The sequence below is a fragment of the Cibotium barometz genome, chromosome 62 (assembly GCF_041138505.1).
Source record: "Cibotium barometz isolate CiBa-2024 chromosome 62, ASM4113850v1, whole genome shotgun sequence".
In the NCBI taxonomy this organism is placed as follows: domain Eukaryota; kingdom Viridiplantae; phylum Streptophyta; class Polypodiopsida; order Cyatheales; family Cibotiaceae; genus Cibotium; species Cibotium barometz.
The window spans coordinates 17469596-17479066 of NC_141107.1; the positions used below are offsets into that span (position 1 = coordinate 17469596).

General features: G+C 37.3%; 1 long non-coding RNA gene across 1 annotated transcript; it reads left to right on the plus strand.

Moving 5' to 3' along the window:
- Positions 1 to 2458: 2458 nt before the first annotated feature.
- LOC147604198 (uncharacterized) lies at positions 2459 to 4964 on the plus strand. The gene is made up of 3 exons (XR_015265483.1): positions 2459 to 2609; positions 4354 to 4488; positions 4688 to 4964. It is a non-coding gene; the product is annotated as an uncharacterized LOC147604198 (long non-coding RNA).
- The last annotated feature ends 4507 nt before the right edge of the window (positions 4965 to 9471 follow it).

The following is a 9471-nucleotide window of genomic DNA, read 5'->3' on the forward strand; positions in this document are numbered from 1 at the left end:
GAGGTGAGTGGAGTGTGAGGGCATGCCCAGAATGTATGGCAACATAAATGAATGGCACCAATATAAAGAAGGAGGCAGAAACCCTGAAATTTTCTAAAGTGCAAGTGCGAGAGGGTACCCAAGATGTATGGCGACAACTAGTAACACTAGTAATGTACAGAAGGAGGTAAAAACCCTAAATCAGTGAGAAGTCCAAGAGCTTACCTAGGATGTACGGCGAAATAAAGTAATGATACTACTGTACCTTTGCTTCGGTGCTTTAGAGAAAATAGGCATGGAGCTATTGGCTCAAAACCAGGCTTTGAAACATCGCTCTGATATGAAGCTCTAATACCAATGTTGCACACACACACACACAATTGTATCAAGCTCAGAGAGCGAGATAGACGAGATGTGATGGATGGAAGTACTCGATGATAATAATCATGAATGTGGAGTACAAAGTACTATTAGCCCTTGCCCTAGGGATGACATGGCTGACACACTAGAGCGTGTTCACACGGAGAAAAAATTCCTACCAGCACAGGGTAAAAGGTGCTCGTGTAGAGGGCTGTTCACACCAGGACTTCCAAGGCTAACAATTTTTGCCTCCCAAATTTGTAACTATAAGGGTATATGGACGATTTGCATTTTGAGTTAGTTAGATTGTTGCTTATTAAATGAGATTTTGTAACTTTTCTCTATCTTCATCCACCTTGAACTTTGTAAACCATCTTTTTAGATTCAAAGTGAAATATAAAAAGTCGTATATTTTATATTGAAAATGACTTATTTCTCAACTTGTCTTACCCAAAATTTGTGATGTGGAACCCCAAGCAATTTAGAAATCGACACTCACCGATGTCCGTGTATGTGCCACTGAGACTTCCAAACTATGCATCCTCTGACAACAACATGAGCTCAGGTGTCAGGATGAGTCTATCTGTGAAGAGCGTCGGATGCTTAGAATGAGCTAGCAACACTCACAAGCAGGACATAGATGCCCTCTGCCTATAATACCAATGCTAACAAAAGAACTTGTGACCTGTGATCAAGTCATGTTAGGTCACTAGGTGCTAAACAATTCTTTAAGGGTAGCATTAGTATAAATCAAGGTGTTGAGAAGATGTTTTTGTTTCCTTTAAGGAGATGGATTACACTTTCAACCCTACAAAAGGCCATGCAAGGTAAGGATACATAAATACTAAGGAGGATGATACTAGTAGTGTGGTTTAGTGAAGGATTGCACTTTCAACCCTACTAAGGCCATGCAAGGCCCATGATGCACAAATACTAAGGAGGATGCTACTAGTAGTGTGGTTTAGTGAAGTGGCTTTAAGGGTTTATTGAGCAAACAAGCCACTAATTGGGTACGCTCAAATTAGGCTAAGGAAGGTGGCGCACCTCTTATTTCTCTGAAAGAGGTAGGTGTGTTAGTTTAAGTGGGGTGGTGAATGTGTTGAGGTGTTTCTATAGTTTGAAAATAGGGTGAACCTGTTGAGGTGTTTATATAGGTATCAGTTTAAGTGGGGTGGCGAACTTGTTGAGGTGTTTATATAGTTTGAAAATAATTCTTTTTAAGTAAGTAATGGATCCTTGTGAGAACTTATCTCAACAAAGCTATTAAGAAACCAATGGTGCTCGGTTTTAAAAAGGGAAATTAATAAAGTTATTTAGAAACGAATGGTGCTCCCTTTTTAAAAAACTTAAAAATAAATAAAACCTTCTAATGGTGCTTATACATCATCATTCCCAGAAAGTTAAATCAAACCATGAGCATCAAACTTCTCCGAAATCTCCAACTCCATCAGGAGGCCTACTAGAATTCCCTTTACAATTCCAAACCTGTTTCAAGCCTAGCAATGTCCGGAAACATAGAAAACTCCCCATAGCGCTATGCTTCTAATGGATGAAAAGTAGCCTCATTTAAAAGATGGACGTCCATGCTAATGAAAATGTCTAAGAGGGGACTGCTCACATAAAGAACTCTCCATAGCGGTATGAGTAGCAACGTTAAAATGTAGCCTCAGAAGATGACGGCCTATGTTAATGAAACAATGTGAAATGTGTAGCAAGATGTATGACAAGAGGGAAACCCACACTGAAAAGATGGCCAGCCTATGTTGATGGAACCGTAGGTAGCAAGGAGGATGATAAGAGCGATGCCCACACGTACATTTACCTTATACAAATACAAAACGTAAGTCATCGACGAGTGAAGAAACTAGATGCAAGAATGTAACATGGATGCACATAACTTCTCCATGGGCATGGATGCACATAACTTTGGTTGGGTACACCCACATAGCTCACAAGGAAAATGTAATAATAGATGGGCGCCTAACGGTGTGAATTCTGAAGAGGAAACTTAAAGGTGGCGCATTGCATGTTGGACACGTGGATCGCCAGCTTTTGTTAGAATTATGCTATAAAAGTTTCCTTTTTCCTGCTTTATTTTGTCATCGCTGCTTGTCTCAGGTGCTGCCATTGCATCTCGTCTTTGATCGGCATTAGTGTTAAACGGTTATTAATCGCCCTTTAATCTTTAGCTTAATCACCTTCCTTCTCAAATGGCTTCTCACACCGATTCTGCTCGCCAGAAAGCTCAAGAGGCCAAGGAGGGTACCAAGGTTAGTCGTAATTGTTATAAATCTTTAATTTGTTGTGATTAACATCTTTTCTTAAGCTTCCCAAAAAAAAAAAGTTAAGGCTTCCATTTTAAAAGGTCCATTAAAAAATATATAGTGTGTTAGTAGATAGTAATGGTGTATGTGAATATAAAATAACATAGCTTTAATTTCACACAGATGATGAGTAATGTATATTCGGAGTAGGCCAGACAGATAACTATCAGAATTCTCTATGAATTAGAATTTTATAATAATAATTAGCATGTATGAACTATGTTTATATAAATACATTCATAATATATACAAAATATATGTATACATGTATATAAATCATAGTTAATCATAGTTTTGGTGATTAGTTTATGAATTAGAATTTAATATATACAAAATACATGTATACATGTATATAAATCATAGTTTTGGTGATTAGCTTATGAATTAGAATTAATAAATTCATAATATATACAAAATACATGTATATAAATCATAGTAAATTATGTATATAAATAATGAATTATGTATAAATACACATTCATAATATATACAAAATACATGTATATAAAAATGAATTATGTTTATAAATAAATACATGTATATAAATCAAATGAATTATGTTTATAAATACAGTGAGTTATGTATATAAATAATGAATTATGTATAAATAAACATAATGTATATAAATAATGAAATAAACACAATGTATATAAATAATGAATTATAAATAATGAAATAAACACAATGTATATAAATAATGAATTATGTATAAATAAACACATTCATACTATATACAAAATACATGTATATAAATCAAATGATTTATGTATATTAATAAATACGTTCATAGTATATACAAAATAAATACGTACATAAAATACGAATACGCGTATATAAATAAACACATTCATTCAAATGAATTATGTGTTTATACTATTTATATTTCATAGTATATAAATAATATGCGTATATATACGTTCATAAAATACGAAATACATTCATAAATACGTTCATAGTATATAAATAGTACGCGTATATAAATAATAAACACATTCATTCAAATGAATTGTGTTTATACAAAATAAATATGTTCATTAAATACGTTCATAGTATATAAATAATACGCGTATATAAATAAACACATTCATTCAAATGAATTATGTATATAAATAAATACGTAAATAAATACACAATAAATAAATACACGCATTCATTCAAATGAATTGTGTTAGTTTTTATACAAAATAAATATGTTCATTAATTTTTATACAAAATAAATATGTTCATTAAATATGTTCATAGTATTAAATATGTTCATAGTATTTATATAATACGCGTAATTATGTATATAAAAAAATACACATTCATTCAAATGAATTGTTTATAGTATTTATATAATACGCGTAATTATGTATAAAAAAAATACACATTCATTCAAATGAATTGTTTATACAAAATAAATATGTTCATTAAATACGTTCATAATATATGTTCATTAAATACGTTCATAGTATATAAATAATACGCGTATATAAATAATATAAATAATACGCGTACATTCATTCAAATGAATTATGTATATAAATAAATAATAAGTACACAAAATAATGAATTATATGTATATAAATAAATACATACATAATTCATTGTATTTTGTATGTATTACATTCTAGTATCATAGTTTTGGTGATTAGTTTATAAATATTACAATCAATGTAGGACTACTAATTAATTGCTTGTGTTAATTCAGGAGAAGGCTCGCGAGACCACGCAGGCTGCCCAGGAAAAGGCTGGGCAAACCAAGGAGATCACCCAGGAGAAGGCCTCGGAGACTGCTCAGAGGGCCATGCAAGCCAAAGAGCAGACAGAAAGCGTACTTAAGCAGGTTTAATGAAATTCGAAAATACAATTTTTTTTAAAACTCCCCCCAAAACCAGGTTTTTGTATTGGGTACCATCATATTTAATTTTCTAAAAACAACAGGATGATTTAATTTTCTCAGAACTTCTTTAAAATCTGATAACACTACTAACCTTTTTTTTTTTCATGTTCTCCAACTGTAATATTCTTGTGGTACTGCGCAGGCTGGAGAGAAGGTGAAAGGTGCTATTGATGCTGTAAAAAGCTCTGTCGGTGGCGGAGAGGGAGGCCCCAACCCTTAAGAGAGAAGAGGGGGGCCCTGTGCAGCTCTTTTTAAGTTGCGTTCTTAGTGATGGGAGCCAATTCTTGTATGCCTGTTGGCTTCCCATGTGCATGCAAATAATCCCGTTAGTTAAAAACGGTTGTCAGCTACATATGAATAGAATGGATTGCAGTTAGTTAAAAACAGTTGTCCATATAAATAGAATGGATTGCAGCTTATCAAGCGTTTCATGCATCGATTCTACTACTGTGATTGCTAATTTTATTTCAACCACCTCGCTTTTGCATTAACGCGGTCGATTAATTAATTGCTTGTGATTGAGCACAGGAAAATCTCCTAAAAACATAGCGTGGTGGTCTGTGCAGCACTAGTGATGGTTTTTTTTCCCTTAATTATTTTTCCTTGCTAAAAATTAATCTCTAATTAGTTGAGAAGCAAGCCTTTGTTCATCTCCCATGTTTTCATGAATAAGACCTTCAAACACCTCATCGTGTAATGGAATGCCATTCTTCATCAATTTACAGTACCTTATTATGCACAACAAAGTGGGACTCTCGAAAGAACCCTAATAAAGGTTGACCCGTGGTCAATGCTATTAGTAGCAAGCCTACCCCATGCCAAGAAGCAATGGCACAGCTTCCAACTACCTGCCCACAAATTGCCCTTTGAGCTCTATTTCAATTAGAAACTCTAAACTTTCCATGCTAAGAAGCAATGGCAACTGCCAACTGCCAACTACCTTTTTGGGCGCTCCCCAACACGTGTAACCCTAACTTTTTCAATCAGAAACCCTAAACTTTCCATGCTAAGAAGCAATGGCTGCCAACTACCTGCCCACAAGTGGCCCTTTGAGCTCTAGTTCAATCAAATCCTTAACTTTTGGGCGCTCCCCAACGTGTGAAACCCTACACTTTTTGGGAGCACGTGTTAAGCACCCATCAATGAGGAGACTCCACCAGTCATCACCTTCCATGCATGGGCCACCCATCCATGAGGACTACACACCAGTCATCACCTTCCATGCATGGGCCATCATCCATCACTTCCATCTTCTCCACATGTTGACGAAGTTTCACCAACTCGCTGCTCTCTTTTGGAGTTGTGCTTTTTCATCCTCAGAAGCTTGATTAGTGGCAAGCCTACCCCATGCTAAGAAGCAATGGCATCTGCCAACTACCTGCCCACAAATCGCCCTTTGAGCTCCTTTGAGCTCTAGTTCAATCAGAAACCCTAAACAATCAAAAACCCTAACTTTTGGGGTGATCTAACACGTGATGGAACCCTTAACAATCAAAAACCCTAACTTTTTGGGTGACCTAACACGTGTGAGGCACCCATACATGAGGACTCTCCACATCACCTTCCATGCATGGGCAATTGTCCACCACTTCCATCTAGTTCAATCAAAAACCCTAAACAATCAAAAACCCTAACTTTTGGGGTGACCTAACACGTGATGGAACCCTTAACAATCAAAACCCTAACTTTTTGGGTGACCTAACACGTGTGAGGCACCCATCCATGAGGACTCTCCACATCACCTTCCATGCATGGGCCATTGTCCACCACTTCCATCTACTTCACATGTCGAAGTTTCTCTAACTCGTTGCCCCCCTTTGGAGTCATGCTTTTTCATCCTCATAAAGCTTGTAATAGTTGCACCAAATGTTAACATGGCTTTTCCTGTCCTAGACTCCACCTAAGTCCTAGACCCCACCTAAATGTCTTTCCCAACATTGCTTCTACGCGGTCTTTACCCTCCTTGTTTCTAAGGATAATCGGGTCATCCTCCTCCATTGAGGTAGAAAACCCTCCAAGGAAGCATCATTTCTCTTCAAGAATGTTTGCCCTGCCCAACTTAAAATCTCACTGGCACGCCCACCACTTGAATCATCACTCCCTAAACATTGACTTTGATAACACCATCTCTATTGAGGGGGCTTTGTCCCAACTCTGAAGCTCCCCTATGGTGCGAAAGCAACGGCGGATGCAAGAGTACCAATCTCTACTTCAAAACTCAATCTCTATTTTAGAACTCTGCTTAGAGTCTGGTGGAATATTAGATGTTCCACCTAGTTGTGCAAATGGATACTCAGGTGCAAGTTGCAACTTGATGGCACAATGGACCGCTACAAAGCTCGCTTGGCTGCAAGGAGTATCTCACAAACCCATGGATTCGACAAGGAGACCCCTCTCCCTTGTCCTCGGCATGACTTGTTTTCGGATTCCTTTGGCCACCCATTCTGGTTATCCTCTTCATCAACTAGACATCAAAACCACTTTTCTGCATGATGATCTCTTTGAAGAGATGTACATGTAGCAAGCCCCTTTATATCAATCCACTGCAGCCCCATAGCAAGTTTGTCACCTCCATCAAGCAATTCATGGGTTGAAGCAATCACCTCAAAAAGCAATTTATGTCAATTTGTGGGTCACCTCGCCAATGGATCTTCATTAACAGGTTTCTATTATTTTATACAAAATTTAAGGCTTTCATATGCCTTTGTACTTTATTTGATACATCTTTTTGTAAATTGGCATGGAAAATATAGTGAGTTTGTAGATTTAAAGCTTTAACGCCATGTCCAATGTGTGTTTTCTTCTTCGAAGGTTAGACCAAATATCAAGAAAATACGAGGTGGTGGTTGCGGAAGTTGCGCACGACTCCTTTCTCATGAAATGGGAGTTGTCTTCTTTCTTCTCTGTCTTGGTTGGCACAACTCTTGCTCTCTTCTTTCTTGGTGTTTCTTCTTCTTGCATCTATGGAAGAGAGAGAGAGAGGATGGTGAAGAAGATGGCTTGTTCTTGCATCTATGGAAGAGAGAGAGAGGATGGTGAAGAAGATGGCATTTCCTATGTGCCAAAGTTCCTGTGCTTGCCCAAGTTCTTTGCGAATGTGGATGGGTTGTTATCTTGGTTATGAGAGGAATTTGCAAGTTCCATGGTTAGTACCATGGTTTTATCGTTATTGTGAGAGATGGGTGAGTCTCATTTTGGTTTTGTGTTTAAAGTTCTAAGAGATGGGGTGATACCTACTCATTTTGGTTTCCTTGTCGGGATAAGGCTAGCCATAGGATCTACAAAGAAAGGGGAGAAGGGTTGGTCTCAAGGACTATAAGAATTGAGGATGAAGGAGAAGTGTTGTTGTTGTGGAAGATCTTCATCGACCTATCTCAAGTGCTATGATTGAAACTCCTAGTAAAACTTCACGCAATTAATACCAAGGTGATCGCATGAAGGTTTAGTGTGAGTCACAAGTGCAAAGAAAAGAAAGGAGTGCATATAATCAAGAGTAGAGGTTCGTTGTGTATTTGGTTTAAAGTGGTAAGATAATCATGAAATTGAGTGAGGCAGAGGTTTGTTGTGTATTTGGTTTAAGATAATCATGAAAGGAGTGCATATAATCAAGAGCAGAGGTTCGTTGTGTATTTGGTTTAAGATAATCATGAAATTGAGTGAGGCAGAGGTTTGTTGTGTATTTAGTTTAAAGTGGTAAGATAATCATGAAATTGAGGGAGGCATTTGTGTTTAAATTTGGTTTAAAGTGGTAAGATAATCATGAAATTGAGGGAGGCAGAGGTTCGTTATGTATTTAGTTTAAAGTGGTAAGATAATCATGAAATTGAGGGAGGCACTTGTGTTCAAAGGAGGTTCGTTGTGTATTTGGTTTAAAGTGGTAAGATAATCATGAAATTGAGGGAGGCACTTGTGTTCAAAGAAAATATTTACTATTCTCACAAATGACCATGGCAATCGGAAGAGGTGGTGGGAATCACCCCTCATTTGGGGGCCTTGAAAGAAGAAAGAAATGGGGGTGTGGCAATGCACAACGCAGCCCAATCCCATGTCCAACACCACCATGGCATGTCTAGGAGACAAAGAAGAAGATGTTGTGAAGATGATTAAGGGAAAGAACAAGAAGACGATGGAGTCTCTAACACAATGTATGTGGCTTTGTGTGATGGTCCACATATGGAGAAAAAAATGATGATGATGATGATGGCACTTTGGCTCATCTATGGGACAGGCTATCTCCAATAGAACAGAATTGTTGGATTTTCTGTATGAAAGGTGAGAGAATCGCCTACTTTAAAGAGAGAATTGTGAGATAGAGAGAAAAGGGCTAAAGAAAAGAACTATAAGCTAAGCACAAATGACAACCAACGAAAGACTCCTTGTGAACAAGAGACAAAGATGATGGTGATGGTGGGCTTCTCATGGTGGTGACGGCGGCGGGCGACATGGCAAAGGTCTTCTCCTAGCAATGGCATTAAGCAGTGGCGGGCGGCCGCTTCTATGTTTTTACTTGAGCATTAGCAAAGGACAACGTTCCTTTGCAGCAGAGAGATAAAGTTCTTAGTTTTTTTTTTAAGACCTTACTTTGATTATGTTAAAGGGTCCTCTCTAAGCCCTTATTCCCATGCTCTGTTAGCCGAGAAGCCTATCCAAATCACTCAAGAATTCATAGTTTATATTTCTTTTCTACGTAAAAAAAACTCATTTCCTCTCCAAAATAAAAAACAACACATATAATCATGTGCCGAGTGGAATTCTTCACGCCTAATTTCTCTTGAGGATGCACTTCATTGCCAATCCTTAGTGGGGTTCTATCCATGGACTTATAGTGCTTCATATGACAGGTTTTTTTTGTTCTTTTGTTAAGGCTTGCGGGATGTTTTCAAAGACATTGTGAGTGAAGTTTTTTGCTTTATCTTTTGAAGTAGA